Below are 23967 nucleotides of genomic sequence, written 5' to 3' on the forward strand. Positions count from 1 at the left end.
TTTGAATTAGTCCCTTGGTGCTAAGGTTTTGAAATAATGAGAAAAATTAGCAGCTCTCACCTGGGGTTTGCCCTGTTTCTGTAACCTGCAAGCACTGGGATTATCTGTGTGTTTCTGTTTCACTTAGTGGCTTCAAACTTCAATTCAGATGTCTTTATGCCCTGTACCATAAATGAATTTCAAGAGTAAGACAAGCAAGTATGTAATAAATTTGCATATTCTCCAAACTTAAGCTCTGGAAGAGAAAAAAATCACACAAAACTATCCACGTCACAGTGATTTTGATGAGTCCAAATGACAACTCAAGACATTCAGCCTGCTCAGTCTCATGACCTGGCCTCCAAAACATTTCATGGTGATGTGCCTGACAGTCATCTGAAAAACATATTCTTGTGTAAAGGCAATGGGCTTGCAAATAATGAAAACAAACTGCAAGTCTGACTTGAAGCTTTACGCCTGCTGAGGCTCCATGCTATGTGGTAATAGTATTTACAAGACACATGGACTCCACTGGCTGGGCTGCCTCGCTCTGTTTCCCACTGCGCTGACATGCATTCTGCACGGTTGGATGCGTGACGTTATACTGCAGCCCAGGTCGCTGATTTATAGTGTCTGGTAACATCTCCCTTGTGCTGAAATTGAAATGTCTGTGATTGTTGGACACTGAAGGAACATTGGGTTTGCTTTGACCTGTAAATGAAGAAACAGCAATCAATCATTAAGCTTTTCTTTTTTTTTTTTTTTTTTTTTAATATGAAGGCTCCTTCTCATCTCCTCCTTTTTTTTTATGCCGGTATCTACCACATTCAGTTTTGCAGCATTAATGGAGCCAAACCCTCATTTTTTCGAACACTGAAAGGGAATTGAAGTGTTCACTAAGGTGGCTAGATCAGAATGAAGAAGAGTTTATCTACAGGTGATAAGCACCTAAAGAAAGACAAGCTGAGTCACCTCAAGGGAGGTGATTCTCTTCCGGTACTCTGTTCTTGTGAAACCCCATCTGGAATACTGCATTCTGTTCTGGAGTACTCAGCACAGGAAAGACATGGATCTATTAGAGCAAGTCCAGAGGAGAGCCGTGAAGATTACACAGAAGGCTGGGACACCTGACATACAAGGTCAGACTGAGAGAGTTGGGATTGCTCACCCTAGAGAAAAGAAGGCTTTGGGGAGACCTTAGACTTCTAATGCTTCAAAACAACCTACAGGAAAGCTGGGGTGGGATGTTTTATCAAGAAGCGCAGTGATAGTGTGGGGGTCACAGTTTGAAACTGAAAGAGGGGAGATGATATTTAAGGTCCCTTCTAAACCAAACTATTCTATGATTCAATGAGATTTAGAGGAAATTCTATGAGATTGAGATGAGAAGAAATGTTTTCCTGTGAGGTTGAGGTGGCACCAAAACAAGTTGCCTAGGGAAATCATGGGTACCCCATCCCTGGAGGTGTTCTAGTTTGGATGAGGCTTTGAGTAATGTCATCAAGTGGAAGATGGCAGAGTTATTGGATTTGGGTGGTCTTAAAGGTCTCTTCCAACTCAACAAATTCTATAATTCCATGAATAGAGGATTAGAATCAGTCAGTCAGCTCTTACTGATGGGGGGTAGACTTGGGGACTAGCATAAGTTAGAGTCAGTGAAGGGGTTAGAGACCTTTAGAGAAGATATCCTGTCCTGAGCTAGATAGTTAATAAGCTGCAGATGAACCCATGTTTTCAAGGTGCTTATCTTTTTCCATTTACCATGGAATAATGTAAATAAATCATTAGCTTAGACTGAGGGAGATAATTAAATTGAGACTTTCCTACCCAAAGCCTGGCGTAAAACTGTTACTTCAACTTTTTACTAAGGGTGTATTGAAGTGTTTTGTGATGACACGTATGCATACGCCCCACTTCTCCTCCCAAAATGGACCTTATTTAGAAAGAAAGAGCGTAGCTTCATAAAAGTATGAAATAATTCTGCCCTTAAAGATCTGTATGAAAACAGAATAATAAATCTTCCATGAACTTTCTCCTACTAACTTTGACCTCTGACTAACTGTTGGACTTTCCTATTTGCAAATTTTGGGAACACGGTATACAGACACTAAATCTGGATTAGTGCACCAAATACATACTTCACTCTCAGTCAAAAGACTTCAGAAGACCTCATTTTGTACCAAAAATCTCAGGTCTAGACACAGCTACTTGTCAGTTCAAGTTAAAATCGTCCTATTATAGATTTTCTCTGCTAGCTTCAGAAATTATTTTTTCCTTACCTCATTTACTGTCTTTTCAACTTCTTTTCCATTAAAAGCCATTTATACACAACTTCCCAAACAGAGAACTATCTTCATTCATTTTCTTTGGAAGTTTCCTCACCTGCTTTCAACATCAAGTAACACAAAGAAAGTATATAGTTGGAAAAAAGGTAATATGTAGAAAATTTGTGAAGCAAAACTTCTTAACCTGCTCCCTCAAAGCTGGAAACTACTGGACACAATTATTAATGGCTCAAAGCTATTTTGCGCAAAGTAGTTCTTTGAAATCTCTGACTCTGAGAAAGGAAGAATTAAGTTTCTCACACTACTCTTGTACCTTAGAAGAAAGAATCAAATCATTATTATTTTTTTTTTTACTATTTTGATGAATTTTTAATAACATTTTTCTTTTTTCTGCTTCCCAGCTGCAATTTATGTTGTTTGTACTCAGACCTGAGTATAGAGCTGTTTTCTGTTAAACTGTATTTTTTATTCCTAGGAACAGCTTATTGACACCTACACACTGACAACAAATTGCATGATGAAAGATTAACTACTCTCTCCAATCAGAAGTCCTAGTTCACTTTCCTGAGCAGTAGAAGATGACTTGTCCATCTGTCTCTCCATTTGTCCATCCATAGTACAGATACACCAAATGTTCAAGCTTAAGGAATTCTTCATATAACATTTTTTTAAACTTATTTGCCTCTTTTCAAACATTTTGTTTTTCAGTGGAAAATTTTTTTCTTCTTTCTGTTTTTTATATCCTAGTTTTTTTCAAGGGTATTTTTGTTAATTTATTTTTCCATGGTACCACATACATCATTTATTACCACATGACTTTATGGACCCCAAGTGCACTGTAAGGATAATGGGGAAAATAACTTACAAGGGTTATAGTCCCAGTCATGACTGCTAAGAAATATTCAAGAAGGGCTTTTAGGAGCTCTGTCAGCCTAGGATGCAGTGGTATAGCTTATCTGAAAGGTTTCTGGGGTATGTCTTTTTTATTGGTGATATTCTGAAACAATTCAGAAATGCCTGTTAATTCCCATTCTAGTACTTCATGACAAAGCTCTGTCCAAGAAAGGATTATGGTCCAATCCAAAGACCCATGAGACTCCCACAGGCTTCAGTGGGCTTTGTAACCTTCCCCAATGACTTATCTCACTTTAATGTAAAAGCAGCCAGCAGTTCTTAAAATGATGTGAGGAGGAAGACTCGGTGTGGATTTTGTCAGGAATCTTCTGAATTATTTAGGGTTCATTTAATTGTTTGGGCTTAGCCTGAGATAAGGCACACTGGGTAATCATTGTATACAGAGATGGTCTTTGCAAAGTTTATTTTCTTGCTCTGAGCTTGAGGGAAGAGTAAAAACCTGCAACTCATGAATGCTAGTGTCTCATTTCTTACCTTAGGCTTCATCTACAAAGCTTTTCTGGTGAGTGAAGAGGAGAGAAAAAGCATCTACTATGCCTGTTTCTTTCTTGCTTGTATTCAAGAAATGTACAGTCCGTTCTCCAAACCTGATGATTTGGGTAAGGTTGATACTTCTTTGTTTTGACAACGCTAGAGTACAGACTGCCGATGGGAAAACTTTTTGGAGCCTTTTCCATCTGATTCAGAAGGATCCAGTATCTGAAGGGGGCCCACAAGGAAGCTGGGGAGGGACTTTTTCCAAGGTCATGTAGTGATAGAACGAGAGGGAATGGCTTCACTTTGAAAGGGAGGAGATTTAGATTAGACATTAGGAAGAAATTCTTCACAACAATACACAGGAACAGGTTGCCCAGAGAAGCAGTGGCTGCCCCACCCCTGGAAGCGTTCAGGGCCAGGTTGGAAGGGGCTTTGAGCAGCCTGGTCTAGTGGGAGGCATTCCTGCCCATATCAGGGGCATGGAACTGGGTGGTCACTAAGGTCCCTTCCAACACAAACTAGTCTATGATTCTATGATCCTGGAAAACTTTTCCCACTCCTGCTGGCATTGGGGAATTCTCATATACCCCAAGAACTGCACTAAAGCACTTACAGCTTCAATCACTGTCAAGAATCAATCACTTTTACCCAATTGCTACCAATAATTCAAGTAGACTAGAGAGATAAATGAAGTGGCAGGGACAGAGACCTGCTCCACATTACTTATGAGGGCCAGATCCATCATCCAGGTTTCTATGGGCAGGATTATGCATAACCCAGGGAGAACAATTCTCATTGCATATAAATAGGAAAACTGAAGATTCGTGCCATGGCAAAACATCTGCTTTTGACTATTCAGATTAAAAACACACACTTCCTAGGCAGAGGGTGGGTTTCATTGCTGTATAGAATCACCAGGTTGAAAAAGACCTCTTAGATCATCAAGTCTAACCATTCCTATCATGATATAGAAAAAGTTAAACGCAGCTAAAAACTCTGCTTTATCTGGTACTGCTGGCTGTGCCCAGGAGATGTGGATGAAAAAGGGGGAACAGAAGATGCTACCCCAAGAAATGAGACAAGCTGTGCAATTTCATGTACACTACCTTCAGCTGATTGTGGATTGAGGATGTGTATATCTTCTAGGCCTTCTACTAAGTGTCTCATCAAAAAGTCATTCATACTGAATTTCAAGTGCATCTTCAAGAGATAATTGCTAGATCTTCTCAACAGAACACTTCCAAAACTTTTTGATATGTTCTGTGCTTTCCATGCACAACATACACGTATATTTTTGCACAGTATTTATGCCATACCTACATGTGATTTATGATATGCATGCAATTAGAATGGATATATAACATCCACATTATTTGCAAATCATCCATTTTGCTAACTTCTTCCAAGACAGCTGTACCATTTTGTTCCTAAGTATCTCCTCCAGCTCACTTTCACTCCCCTCAAGAGAAATATTTGAGGAAGATTTCTGCAACCGGATATCGGTTGTGACATGGGAAAGTCTGGATGGCCTTCCTAAATATGTAAATACCAAGTCAAATGAAAACATTTCTCACATGAGAATGATGCCATGAGACAAAATTATTCAGATGCTGTGCATTTTTAAGGGAAGAGCCTGGAGATGTTATATAGTGGTTGTCATACGATTATTTAATATCTTCCGATTAAAAAAAAAAAAAAAGAAAGAAAAAATACATTATAAACTGTGGTGTCTTTGATAGCATCAGGAAGAGATGTTGGGATCAAAGAAGTCATTTCTCATTTCTCTTTTCATAACGAAGCAGCCAAAATGGTTTGGTCCTTTACCTGGTATAGGTTGATGAGTCCTTTCTGAAGGCAATTGGTCAGCTTCTGTTTCGTATTAACTAGCACACAAAACTACAATCAGCAAGGTGAAATCTGAAAGTAATTATTACCATCTTCCTAGTAAATTAACAAGGATAAGGTCTTCATTGGTTTAATATTATCACAGTCAGGTCTGTTTGGTCTCATTTAGGATGCATGTGGCAATAGTCAATCCTGCTTCATGCATTGCCTTAACTAAACCTGCTTATAGCAGTTTTGCTGAAGGCTGTAACCCCACACCACTGTGTAGATTCTGTTTGGCAGATCTGTCCTGGAAGCTGCCTTCCTCAGCTGCCACTCTGTGCTTTATCTCCTTGACATAACCTATTTCCACTTCAATCCAGGGCAACTCTTATTTGTCGATGCAATGAAAGCTGCAGGATCCTGGAGGACTGGTTACTCAGAGGATGCATATCAAGGCAACTGAAACCACTTCAGTTTTGGCCACGTAAGGAACAGATTACACAGAGAGGATATCTAATCTCATTCAAAACTTAGCACAACCCTGAGCATCCTGATCTTAGTTGGCCTGATTCTGAGCCAGGGACCAGACCAGATGATATCCATGTGTCCTTCCAAAACACTATCTTATAGCTCTGCTCTCTGATTTGGTCAAGAGACTTTATGGATCTGTTACAACCAGATATATGTTGTGTGTTTGTGGGCTTTGCCTGATTTTGCAACAAGGAGGATCACAGGCACAGGTCTTATAGGTGCAGAGGCCACTTCAGGCTTGTGGGGGCGTCTTAATTTTTTCCTGTTAACCACTCTGTAAGCAAAAAGGAAGTCCAAAGGCCAGATCCTTAACTGGCATAAGCTGCTATGGCTTTACTGACTTCAGCAGAGCTTTGCTAATTTGCAGCTGATGGGGATATGACCCTTTTCAGCGGGATTTTTCATGGAGAACTGATACTTAATGCTGGCCGAAGCATACACATTGAGTAATGTCATTACAAAGATGAAATATATTGTTTTACTCTACATTCTAAACATGCTGGCAATTTCTTTGCTTTAAAAAAAAAAAGACAGAAAAAACATAATGGGAAGCAGAAATCTATTTTGCTGTGTAATAGCAATACACTGCATATTATCACTATCCTGCTATTCCACTGGGAAAATAAATGCCAATAAAAGGGATTATAAAGCAACATGCATTTTCAATTATGGCCTGAAGTGCTGCTCAAAGCAAGCCTTGCCAAACTAGCTGATGAGACATAGCTCACAGCAAGCTCTGGACACACACTGTGGAGGAGGAGAGAGAGATGAAGGGAACCTCACAGCATGAGTGGCCAAGTGGTAAGGTCTCCTCTTGACCATCCAGGCAAGGACCCAGGGACTAAGAGGGCAGAGCAAATATCAAGAGGGGTTGTGACTCCTGTATCTCATCATCAGGGGGAAGGAGGACTGGTGGGATGAGATGGATCACCTCCTGCAGAATGAATAGGCAGACAGGGGCCATCTCTGTCCTGTTAGATCTCCTGGTTCTGAACAGAAGCCATGTAATTAGGGGACAACCCTTCTTCAAGCAGGCTGGAGCTATCTGTAAATAAACCAATGCAAGGCTGTGCCCACTGATGGTCATTGTAAGTCATATCTTATAGCTAAACAAACACCGTCTGCACATGTATAGGACACATCATATTGATAAGCTGTACGTTATAGTAGAAATATATATGCAACACACATATATGTTCGTATACATATACGTTATATCATATATATACATACATGTGTGTGTCTCCTTGCTCCTTAGTCTAGACACAGAAACTTTAGTTATGTAGCAAAGTCAAGAAATCTGTAAATTTTCATATATACATATTTTTATGTGATTCTACGCGTAGACAAAAACCAAAACAAAACAGGGAAGAAAAATTGTGATAGGAGTGGGACAATATGAAAGAGAGAGCAATACTTACAAATAAATGGGCCAGTGAAGACATTTTCTCTAAGAAATTGTTTTCCTCGTAATGCACTCACTTTCCAATTAAATAAAAGTAATTTTCAATTTTTTTTTTTTCTTCTAGAAATACCATTCTCATTGCTGTCTGGGACAGGATTTGACAGCTTACATCAGGAATGGGCGTGAAGTTGCCCAGATGTATCTGCTGAAGGAACCGTTTTCCTGGCGATGACAGAAGTCTGGCAAGATGCCTGATAAAAAAATTGAGGGAGGGTTTTTTCCCCTCTTTCAAAACAAAAAATGGGGAGAAGAGAAACCTGTATGGAAGAACCACACATCTATGAGAATTCTCCACTTTTTTTCTTTCCCTATTTTTTCTTCTTCTCAGATAGAAACACTGAGATCTTCAGGAAAGATGGGAAATCTTAACACTGCCATCCCCAGAGCCTCATCTATCAATCAGGTCTTTCCTTTGGCTTGAGAACATTCAGTCTCTCTCCCTCTCTTCCTCAATTCATTGTATCTTGTACAGGAACTCAAGACCATGTTTAATATGTTTGGGTTTTACATTGACAACATAAAGGTCAACATTTAAGTTAGGTTACGTAATCAGATCAGTCCCCTGTGACTAACCACAGAGCAAAATAATCCCCATTTAAGTGTCCTGTTCTTTCACATCCATCCTTCTGAACAGTAATGTCCTATTATTTCTTCCTTCCCTCTGCCCTGGAATTATTTCAGGGCTGATCTCAGGTTTATATGAAGCTGGGATCAAATTTTCTAAACACTTAAGCAACACTTCCCTCATAAAAAGCTGACTTTTTTTTAAATGCTATTGCAAAGCAAAAGGATGATGCAGAAGGTTTCTCAGCAGGGGTTAGGTATACTGACATAGTTTGCACATCTATGTAGCAAATATTCCCCTGTGAGTATTGAAATCTATGGGAGCCATGAGGACCAAACTTGACCACCATCCCTGGTGTTGTAAGAAAGAGAAAGGAATAAATGTAATTGTAGGGTCTAGCTTCACACTCAGTTAGAAACATTTCTGATTTTGGAAATGTCAAACTCATAGTTGGTGGATGAGAAGATCAACAGGAAAGCCAACCATATCCTGGGCTGAATTAAAAGAAGTATGGCCAGCAGATTGAGGGAGGGGATTCTGCCCATCTACTCTGCTCTGGTGAGACCACACCTGGAGTCCTGCATTCAGTTCTGGAGTCCTCAGCACAAGAAGGACATGGATCTGTTCGAGCAGTCTGGAGAAGGCCATGAAGATGATCATAGGGCTGGAGCACCTCCTGTATGAGGACAGACTGAGAGATCTGGGCTTGTTCAGCCTGGAGAAGAGAAGGCTCCAGGGAGACCTTAGAGCAGCTTCCAGTACTTAAAGGAAGCTCACAGGAAAGTTGGAGAGGGTCTCTTTATTATGGAGTTCAGGAACAGGATGAGGGGGAATGGTTTTAAGCTGAAAGAGGGGAGATTTAGATTAAATATTTGGAAGAAATATTTTACTGTGGGGGTGATGAGGCACCGGCACAGGCTGCTCAGAGAAGTCATGGATGACTCCTCTCTAGAAGTGTCCAAAGCCAAGTTTGATGAGGCTTTAAGCAACCTGATCCAGTAGAAGTTGCCCCTGCCTGTGGCAGGGGGGTTGGAACTAGGTGGTCCCTTCCAAACCGAACTGGAAAATGTTTTTTGAGAGAAGTCACAATAGGACATCATTGCAGTTACAAGAAACTACTTTCTTTCGTATGCATGAAGTATAAAACCACGGCAAACTGTCTGAAGGTAATGTTGGAGTTTTACCCCAAATTTTTGCAATAAGTCCTCGTTTTAGAGTTAAGCTATTGCACACTTGCAGGAAAGACTTCGAACAGCAAGGGAAATGTTGCTATTGACTATATAAACATATCGTGCGGTATTGTACCCTCAGTGAGTACCTGAAAGAGATGAGCTGTCTGCTTTCCTTATTTTTTACATATTTTCCCTGAAATGGTTTATTGCATTCCACTGTTGGAAGAAGGACAGTGGACTATTAAGGATAATTTTTCCCATTCTTATGTTCTTAAGCACTTTGATGAATTAGGACATGGTCTTGTGAACAGAGGAGGTGATTGGAAAGCTCGAGAATTGGGATTTATGCCCTGAATGGCACAAACAAAGTCAGTTCCATGATCTACCCAAATCTCCTAATTTTTGACAGGTAGAAAGTGTAGAAACATTCCCTTAGTTTAGGGAATCACATATGTAAAGAGATGCAGGTCTGAAATTCAGCACATTGTAGCTGATGGCATCTTCATGTGAAAGTCTGTGAGCAGCTGTTCAAGACTGTACGATACTGGATTTTATTAATGTATACAAAGCATATAAAAAAGGTTACTGCATTTTATCAACTGCTTCTTGGATGAAATTTAAATGAGAAGATGTGAGACTTGTTGAAGAATCTGTGGACAGGGTGTGCCCCCTTCAGCTGCAAGGCATGTAACACTGGGTTTCATCCGTTATTCCCTGCTGTACAGCATGCTGATTTATCATAAGCAGTGGGGAGAGAAACATTTGTTGACTAACTATAAACTTAACAAAAAGTGATGCATTCAGCAGCCCATTACTGTAATGCTGTAACAGGACTGGAGGATATAGAGAAGGATTAAGCATTCTGAAAGAGAAACATAAAACAATATGAAACACATAGAACAACAATGAAAAAGTAGAAGAAAAGAGGAAAAAAAAAAAAAGAAATGACCTTTCAGACCATGCATAGAATAATTCAAAGCAAATGTGAAACCATTCTCTTCAGCAAGAAAACCATAGCAGGTCACACGAGTGCATGTGCTATTTTTTTGTGTGTGTGTATTTCTTTTTAATGCACATCATTAAGCTAGTGGTCCTGGACAGTATTAGTCGGAAATATCTCTCGAATGACTGTACTTGCCAACTGGCTGGTTTGTATTTATTTTGTAATTTTCCTGATTATTTGATATACGTGTTCTGTTCTTCCCCCCCCTCCAGGAAAATAGAAGCATCAGATCCCCATACGTTTCTCATATTTGTGATCAAATGCATTCATGGAAAATATGGTTTGCTGAATCTCTGTGGGCAGGGCTCATACATAGTTTTCTAGTGCCAGATGTTTGGACAAAGGTTTTAAAGAAATAATCAAGCCTCCACATTTTTTGAGAATAAACCATACCCTGGCTACAGAGACACCTGATTGGCCCTAAGCAGACTAGCTCAGTCTTGGCAAGGTCTTTTAATGCAAAATATAACTCTAAATGCTCTGTAACCCGCTGTAAGTTGCCATTTTGCTGTGGGGAGAAGTGGTTCCATCTGCCCTCACCAACAGATGCTTCTGGTGCTCTGCTAGGACCTTGATCTCTTTATATCTGCATCTCTTCCTTGTTTAATTTGCTCTGCCTTAGCCATTTTCAAGGTTCACAGCACCAAACCGTCTGATCTTAGGATATTCAAGGAACAGGTATTACCTAGAGAGAAGGAATCATAAAATCACAGAATGGTTTCAGTTGGAAGGGACTTTAAAGATCATACGGTTCCAACCCCCCTGCCACGGGCAGGGACACCTTCCAATGGATCAGGTTGCTTATAGCCTCATCCAACCTGATCTTCAGCATCTCCAGGGATGGGGCATCCATAAACTTCCTGGCAACCTGTGCCAACACCTCACCACCCTCATCATGAAAGAAGACCATAGAGTACTGGAAGCAATCTACTCTGTTCTTAACATGCAGCATCAATTCAGTCTCTGAGCTATTTGATTTCAATTTGATTGTGGTCAAGACTACCAAAGGTCTTTATAATTACTGGGACAAGACAGAAACTGGTTTAAAATGCACCAGCAGAATCCTCCTTTCTCCTTGCTACCAAGTAGAAGGAGGAGAGAATGCTTACTGTGTCATGGTGTATCAAATCCAGCCCATAGTCAATCACGTAAGGAATTTGATCATTTCACTTTGAACTCAGTTATTCCAGGAAAATACAATACAGAAAGCTTACAAAGCATGGTAACATCACACAAAGTCTGGAATATAAATGAACCACAGCTAATAAGCATAAAGAAGAAAAACACAGAAGCAGAAAGAAGATAAACCAAGTGAATCCAAACATAGCTTGGACGTTTTCTCTTTGTATTTTGTCTCCTTTATTTTCCCCCTCTCTTTGCAGAACTGTTTGTTGCCTCGCTGAGTATTTCCAGTGGTATTTAGCCTACTGAGAAAGTATTTTTTGGAATTCACTTCAAAGCAAATAGAGCAGTCCATAGGAAATAGAAGAACTTTTCAGATACAGTGCCTCCAGCTAGAGCTCAAGTCCACAGAATAAGATCAGAGGCTTTTTTTTTCTTCCTGAAAATTCCCCTTCTTGCCTCTCCTGAATCATTCCTACATTTTTCATTCCCTGTTTTTCAGCACCTTTCAGGTTATTTCAATACTTCCCACCCTACCTCACAGCCCAGGGAAGAGTTATACAGCAACATCGATTCCCTTGACATCCCTCTCCTCCTCCATCCACTTCAGACCACTGTAGTTTCTTTTACACTGTTGTGTGAAAATCAACAAAAGCAGAGGGCTTTGATTCCCTCCCACTTGTGACTACAATGTTTCCAAAATTAAAAGAATAGCAACAAAAGGGAATGAAACCAGGAAACAAGAAGAGTTTTGATTCTTATGGCTTTTTTTTCCCTTCTGTTAGAAAATGGAATTGATTGGAAAAGAGAGGAAGAAACTTAATGAAAATTGCTGATAAACATCTAAATATTGATAGTGGATCATTCACTATAAGAACCTTGAGGCACTGGAGCATGTCTAGAGAAGGGCAACAAATCTGTGGGAAAGTGTTGAGCACAAGTCTGATAAGGAGCAGCTTATAAGAAAAGAAAAGGCTCCAGAGAAAAGGAGGCTGAGGGGAGACCTTATCCCTGTCTACAATTGCCTGAAAGGAGGTTGTAATGAGGTGAGTTCTGGTCTCTTCTCCCAAGCAGCAAGTGATGGGTTCAGAGGAAATGGCCTCAAGTTGCACCTGGGAGGTTTAGATTGGATAGTACAAAAAAAATTCTTCACTGAAAGCGTTCTTGGGCACTGGCAGAGGCTGCCCAGCAAATTGGTTGAATCCCCATTCCTGGAGGTGTTGAAAAGACAGGTAGGTGAGGTGTGGTTTAGTAGTGGACAAGTACAGTTGGACTCGATGACCTCAAAGGTCTTTTCTAACCAAACAATTCTATGATTCTGTGATCATCCTGCTCCTTTCCTGCAGCATACAGAAAGTCATGCACCTATTCTCACTGCCCTCTCTAGCAAAAACCCAGCAAGAACATGAATTCATTGGTTGTACTCTTGCTCAGGCAGAAAGAGGAAAGTTTATTTATGTTTTGCTACATGAAATTTTATCTGCCCCTTGCATGTATTTTCTGCCTGGCAAAAGGTCCTAACATTTTTAACCTCCTTGAAGGAGGTAGGTCTCAAGCCAGGATGCAACCACAGGATAAACAATGATTCTTTCTAAGAAGTATCCTTAGAGAGAGGTTAACAAAACACACTGGGTACCAGGAAGAGTGAATAATTTTAAGAAGTGAAATGTACAGGACGAGTATGAAAAATTTTAACTAGGAGATCCATAAAAAAAAAAAAGGAGGTGAGGGGTGGAAATCATACCTGTACGCTCGTGCCTGCATGTGTATGTGTGAGAAATAAGAAAATGTTATCGATACAACTCCTCCAGCTGTCAAGAGAGGTCATTGGCAGAACCAAGACGAGCAGTTTAACTGCTTCATTTCCAAGTTGGCAGACAACTCATTAGAAAATTGCAGCTAACAGCTCACCATACGTAATCATTGTGAGAATGGGCAAATTTGAAGCATTCGACAGTGATAAGGTAAATATCCTTTTTCTTAGATATTGGTCATCTTTGTAAGTTATTGAGACAAAATTCTGGCTTAAACAGACTCGGAGAACCGATGTTTAAAAAATCATCCCTATTTGTTTTTCCCACAATGTATAATTATAACATCCATACAAACCCACAAAAGGGGGTTAGATAGGATATTAGGAAAAATGTCTTTACTGAATGATGGCGAAGGACTGGAACAGGCTGCCCAGGGAAGTGGTGGAGTCTCCTTCCCTGGAAGTGTTCAAAGAATATGTAGATGTGGCACTTCGGGACATGGTTTAGTAGGCACAGTGGTGTTGGGCTGAAGGTTGAACGTGATGATCTTAGAGGTCTCTTCCTACCTTAATGATTCTGTGATTCTACGATGTCAAAATTCTGTACCTTTTACAGTTTCTGTGCAATTTTCCCCTCTTTTTTATTACTCATGACTGCTGCTTCCTCTCCCTCTTTTGTGCTTGTACATCTGTTTACATTGGTTTGATGTATATTGCCCCATCCCTGGAGGTGTTGCAGGCCAGGTTGGACGGGCCTTGGGCAGCTTGATACAGTGGGAGGTGTCCCTGTCTATGGCAGGGGGGCTGGAACTGGCTGATCTTTAAGATCCCTACTACCTGAAACTACTCTATGATTCTACGATATTCTTGATGACTTCATTTTCTAGAATGGTCTTCCACCTTTCCCTGCAATTGCAGGCACTTTTATAATTGCTCATGAGGAATAAAAAAACCCAAATATTGTCAGAGTTTGGCAAACTAAATGTTTACACAGAAGAAGGATTTTTTGAACTGTCTTTATTCAAATAAAAATGTGATATTTTAGTTGATGGACAATTCACCGCTTTGGAAAGCCCTGTGGACTTACATCATGATGTGAGCAGGCATAGGTTAGCCATGGTCTGAGCAGGGATGGGGATGCCATATTACATTTATATCCCTACTTGGGACCAAGTCTGTGCCTTATGGACCATTTTAGGTCTCACCAGGCCATGAGCAGTCTTGCATCCATGAGAAATAGCCTGCACTTTTCCAGTCTTGCTGTCCATAGAGCTGGGAATGGCAGAGAGGAACCTCTTTCACCTTCGTGGCTTTAGCAAGCAGCAGATTCAGCAGTGGATTCATCTCAAGTATTAGAAAACATGAATGTATTGTTCAACATCTTGTATACTTCCTGGTGCATCCATAAATAAAACCTCCTGAGTTCACTTAAACATCTCAGAGGCACCTGATTGAGCTCACCACAATTAATGTCCTCTCCAAATCTAAAATTACTAAATAAAACATCATTCTTCTTGGTCAGGAATAAGGTTGCTCATGATCTGTGATTTTTGTTCCCCAAGTAGTTCTTTTTCTGGCTTTAATCAAACCAGGAATATATATATATATGTACATAATGATGTAGTAATGCACTCAAAGAGAACTCGGTGGAAGGTGCTAGTGACTGAAAATAGACAAAAAGCTTTACTGCAACTGCTGAAAATGTAGATCATTTAAATCATCATGATCTGAAAAGAACAGTGAATTCTAGTCTTCTTTCTCTTCTACTCAGGAAAATTGATTAATAAAAATATTGCAAAATAAGAAAACGTAACTTTGCACAGAGCCATTGTGAACATTCATGTGAGTGTCTTCCTCACTCTAGGCACCCCTCTAACATAAAATGAAGCTTTTAATCCTTTTCTAGTTAATGATGAGTTACAGGCCCCTGAGGAGGATTCAGACACTCACTCAATTTACCATCATTTTCCACTGCATTACACGGAGGAACCTGACCCTTTCATTATAGCAAGAATCTAAAGAGGGTAATTACCTAATTAAATGCTTGCAGCTTAGTATTATTAATTATTCAATCACTGCTTGCCCACCTAAGTGGGCAGCAATTTTTAGAGATATTTGTATATATTTAAAACTTTCTTGGTCTGTGTTTTTGTTATAACTATGTGTTAAAGTTCTGTTTTGATTTGGAAAAGTTCATTGTAAATGGAATAGAGGAATATAAAGTGAAAACTTCCCCTTGCTTTATCGTAGACTAACTTGAGGATGCCCGGTCTCAGTCTCAAGAAGCCAAGTGCAAGATCCTGCACCTGGGTGGGGGCAACCCCCAGTTACAGACTGGGTTGTGAATGGATTGATAGCAGCCCTGAAGAAAAGGATTTGGGGGTGCTAGTGAATGAGAAGTTCAACATGAGCTGGCAATGTGCATTTGGAACTCAGAAAGTCAACCGTATCCTGGGCTGCATCAAAAGACATTTGGCCAGCAGGGCGAGAGTGGGGATTCTGCCCCTCTACTTCACTCTTGTGAGACCTCACCTGGAGTCTTGTGTTCAGTTCTGGAGTCCTCAGCACAGGAAGGACATGGATCTGTTGGAATGAGTCCAGAAGAGGCCACGAAGATGATCACAGGGATGGAGGACCTCCCACATGAAGACAGGGTGGGAGGGTTGTGCTTGTTCAGCCTGGAGAAGAGAAGGCTCCAGGGAGACCTTATAGCAGCCTTTCAGTGCTTAAAGGAGGCCTAAAGGAAAGTTGGGGAGGTGATCATTATCAAGGAGTGCAGGGACAGGACAAGGGTTAATGGTTTCAAGCTGAAAGAGGGGAGATTTAGGTTAGATACTAGGAAGAAATATTTTCTTTTGAGGGTGGTGAGGCACTGGCACAAGTTGCTCAGAGAAGTTGTGGATGCCCCATCCCTGGAGGTGTTCAAGACCAGGTTGGATGAGGCTTTGAGCAACATGATCCATTGGAAGGTGTCCCTGCCCATGGCAGGGGGGACTGGAATATCTTTAAGGTCTCTTCCAACTCAAACCATTCTATGATTCTATGCTGAATTTTCAATCAGCTTTCATTTGCCTTTGTTATTTCTGCTGCACTCAGAAATAACGTGGTCTGCATTCAGACCAAAGCATGTGCTAAAATTGTTGCAAAGTTATAATTTTTTGTGTAACAAAGTTAGGATTTAAGAAAATCTTATTACCTATCTAGGTGAATCTCCTAGTTCTTGATTTCTTGCTTTCTAGCTCAGGGCATATCTTCTCTTGTCATCTAAGCGCAGTGAAACTTTGATGATATTGAGATAATAGAAGTTATCAGTATGTAATAAGAGAATAAGAGAAGCAATAGACATGTAATCTTTCAATCTGAGAGGCTACATCTTTCTTTTGTGGCTTGTAACTAGTGCCTGCCCAACAGTGTATGCCTCCTATGCTTCATAGAACAAATATATATGAGTTACATATAGTCAGTCTACTTAAGGATGGAGGCTTCCTACTTTGGTCCAAGGCATTCCCTGCAAAAAATGGCTGTTGATTTGGCAAGCTCCTTCTCCGACCTCTGAAACAGTTTATCGTGGCAAGGCAATGTGCTGCGCTGAGGGTGTTTCTATTTAAAATCATTCTGAGCTAAAAGGAGTCAAGGGAAACCAGAAGGAGAAGGAGTGGGGTGGGGGAGGGGGACAGAAAGGAGAAGAAGGAGAAAATAAAAAGGAATGAGAGCTGATGAGTAGATGTTGTAGGCTGTTTCCATGACACATGAAGTGTGTGGCATGTGATATAAATACCATGACCTGGTACCACACTGACAATTGCACTTCTGGAGCAGTGGAAATAGTAGCTCAAATCAACATACTAAGTGGAGATTAGGGGACTGTGACAATTTCTCTTGGCTAACTCAATTACCCTGAGCTTTTCAGCAGACCTGCTGGGTTTTAAATATACGTTATGGTTCCCATGACCTGCAGATAACCCAAAAGGAGGCGTCAACATGTCAGGGCATTCACAGATAGGGGAGCGCTTGGGTTTCTAAGCAAGTACTCCAAAGAGCTCTGTGGGGCGGCTCAGGGAACCACTCTGTCGTCCTAACTTCTTGTGCTCCCCAAAACAGCAGGAGGGCACTGAGAAGTGAATCAAGGCTTATGGGCTCTTCTTGGAAACATAAAGGAGTTGTACCAATACTGTGAAAAATATATTAATTAGCAGTGGCGGAAGAGAAGCACATATTGGTTATGGTTTCACTTACCACGTAACAGGTCAGAAACCCTTTAAACTATCCAAAATGAGCGATTTAAATATTGGTGCTATTGCTAGAGAGTTGTTAGCTTAGGACTTGCTCTGCAGACAGGCTGAAAACTGCTTCTGTTTTAGCTGCATACTGTGAAGCTGAAGGTCTTTCAGGATTTGAGTGTCTGCACATGCTGCTGATATTTCTTTCTTTTATGGACCGCAGTCCACAGCCACTGCTAATCTCAGGAGGCATTTCAGTTCAGATTAGACTATTGATATAAAGCCTAAAAGAGAGTAAAAGCTTGTGTGTTCCAGCCTTTTCTGCTGAGTGGGGATAGTGACAGGCCTACAGATGTGAAAAGTGGGTCTGTTGTTTATGATCTTTGTGAAACTTTATGTTTCTACCGGGGATGTGGTTTCCATTTTGATTATGGAACCCATAGCCTGAAAATAAGTCAGAATTAGATTTCCTAATTTTCCTGTTGAAGTCTGGACTTTGTTATCTTGAGATCAAATTCCCTCAAGAGCTTTATGCATTGAAGACCTCTTCAGCTAAATTGGAAAGACTGGGTTCTCTTTAAATTGAATTAGAAAAAATAGGAGCACTTTTGAGAACTGGTTTAAACTGACCACTCTTGGTTTACTCCAAGATGAGACGAATCATGTTGTAGACTCGGTTGACTATAGCAGTTATGTCTGCACTAACTACAAGATAGAATATGGTTGGAAATAATAAATCCTGCTCTTTGTCTTGATGCATAAGGGATTTAGACAGATAGTGTGAGACATTCTTCACTAGTAATATTAGAACTGGTGAAGAACTCTCCCTATTCAGGCACAAGTATGTGTCTGTCTCTGTACTCTGGGTGTATGAGTTCAGTTTACAACCAATAGGTCTTTCAGGCAGAGTGAGGTGCCCTACCTGATCTCCAGCTGCTGCTTTAGAGGAGGCGTGCATCTCCTACGGCTCCCACTCCACATCCTGTTGTATCTCAGAAGTCACAAGAGAAGAACTCATGTAGGTATCGGCTTTAGGCTGAAGTGAATCCTCTGATCATTCAGAGTAGCACCAGGAATAAGTTGCACAAAACCAGGTATCAGGTGCCACTGGACCTAGTGTAGGGATGTCCTAGACATCCACACCCAGATCTGCCATGCTTGGTGTAGGAACTGGGAGAGACCTGTATTTTGTCATCTCAAATGCTCTTACTAAGTTCATATGCCAGGCTAAGATCCATTAGACTCTGAGTCTAAAGCCTCCCACACCTGGACATCTAAATTAAGCTGTCTTAATCTGCAGTCTGAATCCAAACACATGATATTAGGCAAGAGGAATTCCATACCAACTCATGTCCTATCAACAAACCAAAAGCAGGATTCAGGTGCTTAGAGAAATAATCTGACAACCTTTGAGCTACTCCTGTGTATTGAAGCCATCTGCAAAGATGTGACAGATATAACACAAAACCAAGCAAGCAGTGCAGCTCTGAAAGGCGAGATGAAACATATATGTGATGTTACACCTAGGCTATCTCAAAAGCTAATGTGTAACTACCAGAGACACCTCTCAGGCGTGTACAAATCTGTTAGATCTGGTATTTCTGTCCGTGTTGGCTTTTTTTCTGTTGAGCATCATGAAGTCAAAGGCATTATAATTCAGGGAGTCTACTCAGAAAGAGCATAAAGAGATGGTACGTGTAAAGAGACTCATGAAAACTAATCTTTTTAAGGTGCACCTGGACCTAACTCCCATTGACTGCAGTGAAAAAGCAAGGGCTGTGTTAATCTCAAGACTAACACCTAAAAGGAAGGAATCTGGCTTGCACCTCCCAAGTGTCTTGCCTGGAGCTGGGATTGGCCGTGCTCAAGCAAATTGCTTAATGCTTTGGCATAAAATCTCCTCCACCTGCGTTTGCTTTAAACTCTGCTTCATTCTGCCTTATTACTAGCTTAATAAAAATAATATTAATGTCTTCATTTCATTCTGCAGGTTTGAGATTATTAGACTGGCAGCCAACCAAGGTCTTTGCTGTAAATTACAATGCAAAGGTTAGGTGCAAATGATATCTTCCTCATTGGGTTACAAGTAAAAGGAGTTTTCGTAGACATATGAGGCAAATAAATGTGTTTTTTAAATAAAATACGTTAAGTAAAGTTTTGTTTTATTTTCCTCTAGTTAGGAGGTGTAAAATATTCTGCTATCACAATACATATCTAAGAGTCCAGTGGCTGCACTGACTCTTGTGGGTTTTTTGGTACAGGCTCTCATATTTAGTGTTTTATTTCCTGAACTCTGAGCTACAAGAATCAGGTGATTGTATGAGACTCTCAGTGTTGTTTTTTTCAAAGATTGCATTTCTTCCTTGCAGGAGTAGGGAAACACTTGCAAATGTGATTTCCTAGAGGCTCTAATATAAGAAGTTAAATAAAAGAGATGAAATTGTTAATAGTGATTTTATGGTATTTCTACTTATATTTAGATTTTGAGGCATCTGACTGACATTCATGGCCCTGAAGGCTGACTGTATTCCAGGCTGCATCAAAAGAAGCATGGCCAGAAGGCTGAGGGAGGGATTCTACCCCTCTACTTTGCTCTCATGGGACCACACCTGGATTACTGTGTCCAGGTCTGAAGCCCTCAGCACAGGAAAGACATAGACCTCTTGGAATGAGGAGACCTCTAAGATGATCAAAGGCCTGGAACACCTTCTCTATGAAGAGAGGCTGAGGGAGTTCAGTTTGTTCAGCTTCAAGAAGAGAAGACTCCAAGGAAATCTTATTGCAACTTTTCAATACTTAAACTGGGCTTATAAGAAAGATAAGGGGAAACTTTTCAGCAGGGCTTGTGGCCATAGGACCGGGGTGATAGTTATAAACTAAAAGAGGAGAGGTTTAGACTAGATATTAAGAAGAAGGGGGGCAAAACACCAGCACATGTTGTCCAGAGAGGTTGTACATGTCGCTTCCCTGGAAACATTCAAGGTTATGTTGGATGGGGCTCTGAAAAATCAGATCTAATTGAAGATGTTCCTGCTTACTGCAGGGGGATTGGAATACATGATCTTCATGGTCTCTTCCAACCCAAACCATTCTATGATTCTATGAGTATGATCCATTCTTGAAAGCAAGAGACTGCAAAACAATGTCAGTGTTAAATAACTACTAATATCTAGAATAATAAAGACAAGTGTAGCTGGTCTTCCGCAGGATCAGAGGCTGGTCCTGCAGCTCACCTCTGTAGGCAGAACATAATTCCCTCTTTGCAATGTTGTTATCCAAGCAAATCAAAGCCCTCTACCTATGTGTACACTTGGAAATGCTCTAAGTTTTTTAGGTGTAAGGTTGTGGATTTTAGTTAGGTCCCCAGATCAGGAGGCTTCTCAGAGTGCTGAATGCTTATGGTTACACACTTAGAGACTTCCAAAATGAGAAGAAGGACAGCTGATGATAGGCATTTCAGGCTAAAGCAGTGCTGGAAGTGAGGTCTTTCATTAGACACAGAACTTATATTTTACTTAAATATCAATTCAGAAAATTTGGACCTTACCATAAGTGTCAATGAAATCGCTTTTCATAGTTAAATATCTTGTTTTCTATAAAGCATCTAAGCTTTCATGAATGTGATGTGGAGGTGAAATGTGCTGTGGAGCAGTATTCATACCATGAATTCATAACTTTACATCCATTACTGATGCTCTCCTTTATGTGACTTCCATCAAGTTACCTAATACAGTCACCATAAGAAACATTCATAGTATAGCTTTTCTTTAGCAGGGAAAGCTTTGTAACAGATACCATGAGTCGATGGTAAGGGCTCTATATAAACCTGAATATAGACTATCACTCTTCCAATGACTTTCTAATAAAAACTAATCCTAATAGGTCTGGAAGCAATTAAGTATCCTGTCCAAGTGACACAGGGATACAGGAGCAGACCCTGCACCAACCACACCATCTTCCTGAGTTCAGCTGAGCAAATGTTTTTGGATGAGGTCCCCATTTCTGCAAAAAACGTCACTAGCAACCGGTCATATCAAACTGTTCTGCATGTTTTTGCTGTCAATGTTCTGTCTGGTGAGGTTTCTGACCTCTTAATTTCACGCTTTTGTTTCCAGTACTAATGACCCTGACTTGAACAATTGGATTTTTAGTCTAATAATAACTGGGTTATTGACATTCAAATTATGAAGAAAAATTATTCCATTTCCGTTGACTTTTGCACTCAGTTTAAGAACACAGGCTTAGCTTTTGGTGTAATGATCAGTGAACTCTCTCCATACATGCTGTGAGTGTGTTATAGGTCTATGTGCTGACATATCAAGCAGTTGAGTTATATATTCTGCTTTAAAAGCATAAGCTCAGGCTACAGTACTGTTTGCTTTTAGCATAGGAAATTACTAGGTCTGTCAAAAGGTTGCTTTGCATTACCATCTTGATTTTTTAGATCACTTGCTGAAAAGTATTGAGCCTTGATTCTTCATAAAAGCTCAAGTTCTCCCCACGGTTTGTTTAAATTACTGAGGACTTGTGTTACTGATTTCAATAAGGGCAAAACTAGGGCATTGAAAACTAAATCTATTAATTTCCCTCCATTCACCTCCTCAGGAAAGCTTTAGTAGCAGACTAAAGTGGCTATAAAAGCTTGTGAAAGAACCTCAAGCATAAATCCATTGAAGTGTCAAAGCTGCAATTCACTGAATAAGAAACAGAGCAGCCCCCTTCATTTGCAGAAGGTGGCTGTCTGAAGAAGCCCTCTGAAGTGGTTGGCTTCCTCTCCAGAGTTGATTAGTGCCTTTTCTAACTTCTGTTTGCAATGAATATAATGTGTGCTCCTCAGCTGCCGCTCTTTCATTACCAATTTGGGGTTAAGGAAAATGGAAAAAAAAACCAAGAGAGAAAAAAAAAAATCCTTTGATGCAATTTCCTTTTGTTAAGACTTCCTTAAATATTATCATTAGTTGTTGTTTATTTTACTAGGATTGGAAGGGGCAATTGTGGTCACACATCTGACTTCTAGCATAACTTGGAGCAGAGAACCCCTGTTTGCGATTACTGGATCTTGCTCAAAAGCCTCCAATCCAGACTAAAGCAAATCTTTCATTTTATAGTTTCTGACACTGCTGATCTTCCTAGAAATCTCTGATCTTAGCTGATTACAGCTGCTGGCCTCAGTTGTGCTGTCACTCAGGATCACTGGGAATACATCTGGAAACAAACAAGTTTGTAAGTTTTACGCTGTTTTGTACTCAGGATTGAACCAAGCACTGTCCAAAGGCTTTGTCCTGTTAGTTCCCAAAATCACTCAAGAACTCATCTGAGTAAACCCTCTACTTACAGCACAGGAGTTGGGACTAAGAGCTGAGACTGCCCTAGAAATTTCCGCAGAGCAGGGACTAGATGTGTGGACCTCCCTAAACTGCTCAGTGTGAACTTACCTTGACTGTGCCAAGTAATGGTATCTCTCATATCAGCTGTCTGGAATCAAGGATGACTACTCCATTTTCTTGATAACATTTCCCTGCTGACTTAAGTGCACCGAAGTCTTCCCCCAGAGATAATAATATGCCAAAAGTATGAGGTTGCTCAAACACAGTTAGAAAAGGGATTTCCCACCTGTGGTCAGTCTTGTCCAACTGAGAATTACATTTAATTTTTGCTTTGTATCTACTATTCCCAGAAATTTTCATGTAGACAACAAAAATAACAAAAAATATATGAAAATAACAAAAAATATATGAAAATAACAAAAGTTACAGTTCTAAAATCCTGTACTTAATGTAATTAGCTAACAGCCATTCATTATATATCTTCATCCACTGGCAGCTTAATAAAGTCACAGATTCATAGAATCATTCTATGCCAGGTTGAAAGGATCATCTGGTCCAACTGTTTGGTTGATATAAAATGGGATGCAGAAATAAATCTTTCAGTCTGTTTGTGCAAACTAATGCTTATACTGATTGTTTCTGGCCTATCTGTATATATCTGAAAGAAATAAATGCCCATACAAATATAAACAAGCACATCTTTTGCAATTATACATACTCTAAAATGTAAGCATTCTCCTTAGTCCCAGGTCCACCCATGAATTTCTCCACTTATGTTAATTTGATTTGGAGGGTTTAAAAAAGTTCAGTGAATTCAGCATGATATTAGGAAAGATGTTTCTCCTGGTATTGAAAGCAGGAGTCTTGAATCTAAAGATACACAATATTGCTGGTAAAATTGCTTGTTATGTTCAGTATATTAGGGCTGTACACAGCCTCTGGAGCAATCTCACAAAGCAAGATGGTTAGAAGCAAAGGAAGGGATTTAACTATAAAGTCACAGATGTAAACACAAGTTTATAACAGAGGACTTTGTACATGAACTTCATGACTGAGCTTCCACTTTAATTTGCAGAGATTTAGGGTAACTGCTACTCTAGGCACTGTTTGGTGCATCTGGGCTGGTGAAGTATCTGAGATTGTGGTCTCCCCTGGGTTGAAGACTACCTCAGGGGGATTTTTACTCTAAAATCCTGCACAGAACAGTGTCACACCAAACTCAGAGCCAGTTGTTCAGGGCTTTCTCCAGTTAGGTCTTCAAAAGCTCCAAGGATGGATATTTTAATCATAGAATCACAGAATTGTTTGGTTGGAAAAGAGCTTTGA

General features: G+C 40.2%; 1 long non-coding RNA gene across 1 annotated transcript; it reads left to right on the top strand.

Annotated features, from left to right (window-relative positions):
- The first annotated feature begins 824 nt into the window (after positions 1-824).
- Positions 825-10104, top strand: LOC128851362 (uncharacterized). Its single transcript, XR_008448722.1, has 4 exons — positions 825-1118; positions 3659-3778; positions 5864-5967; positions 7544-10104. It is a non-coding gene; the product is annotated as an uncharacterized LOC128851362 (long non-coding RNA).
- The last annotated feature ends 13863 nt before the right edge of the window (positions 10105-23967 follow it).

The sequence above is a fragment of the Cuculus canorus genome, chromosome 2 (genome assembly GCF_017976375.1).
Source record: "Cuculus canorus isolate bCucCan1 chromosome 2, bCucCan1.pri, whole genome shotgun sequence".
Classification (NCBI taxonomy): Eukaryota; Metazoa; Chordata; class Aves; order Cuculiformes; family Cuculidae; genus Cuculus; species Cuculus canorus.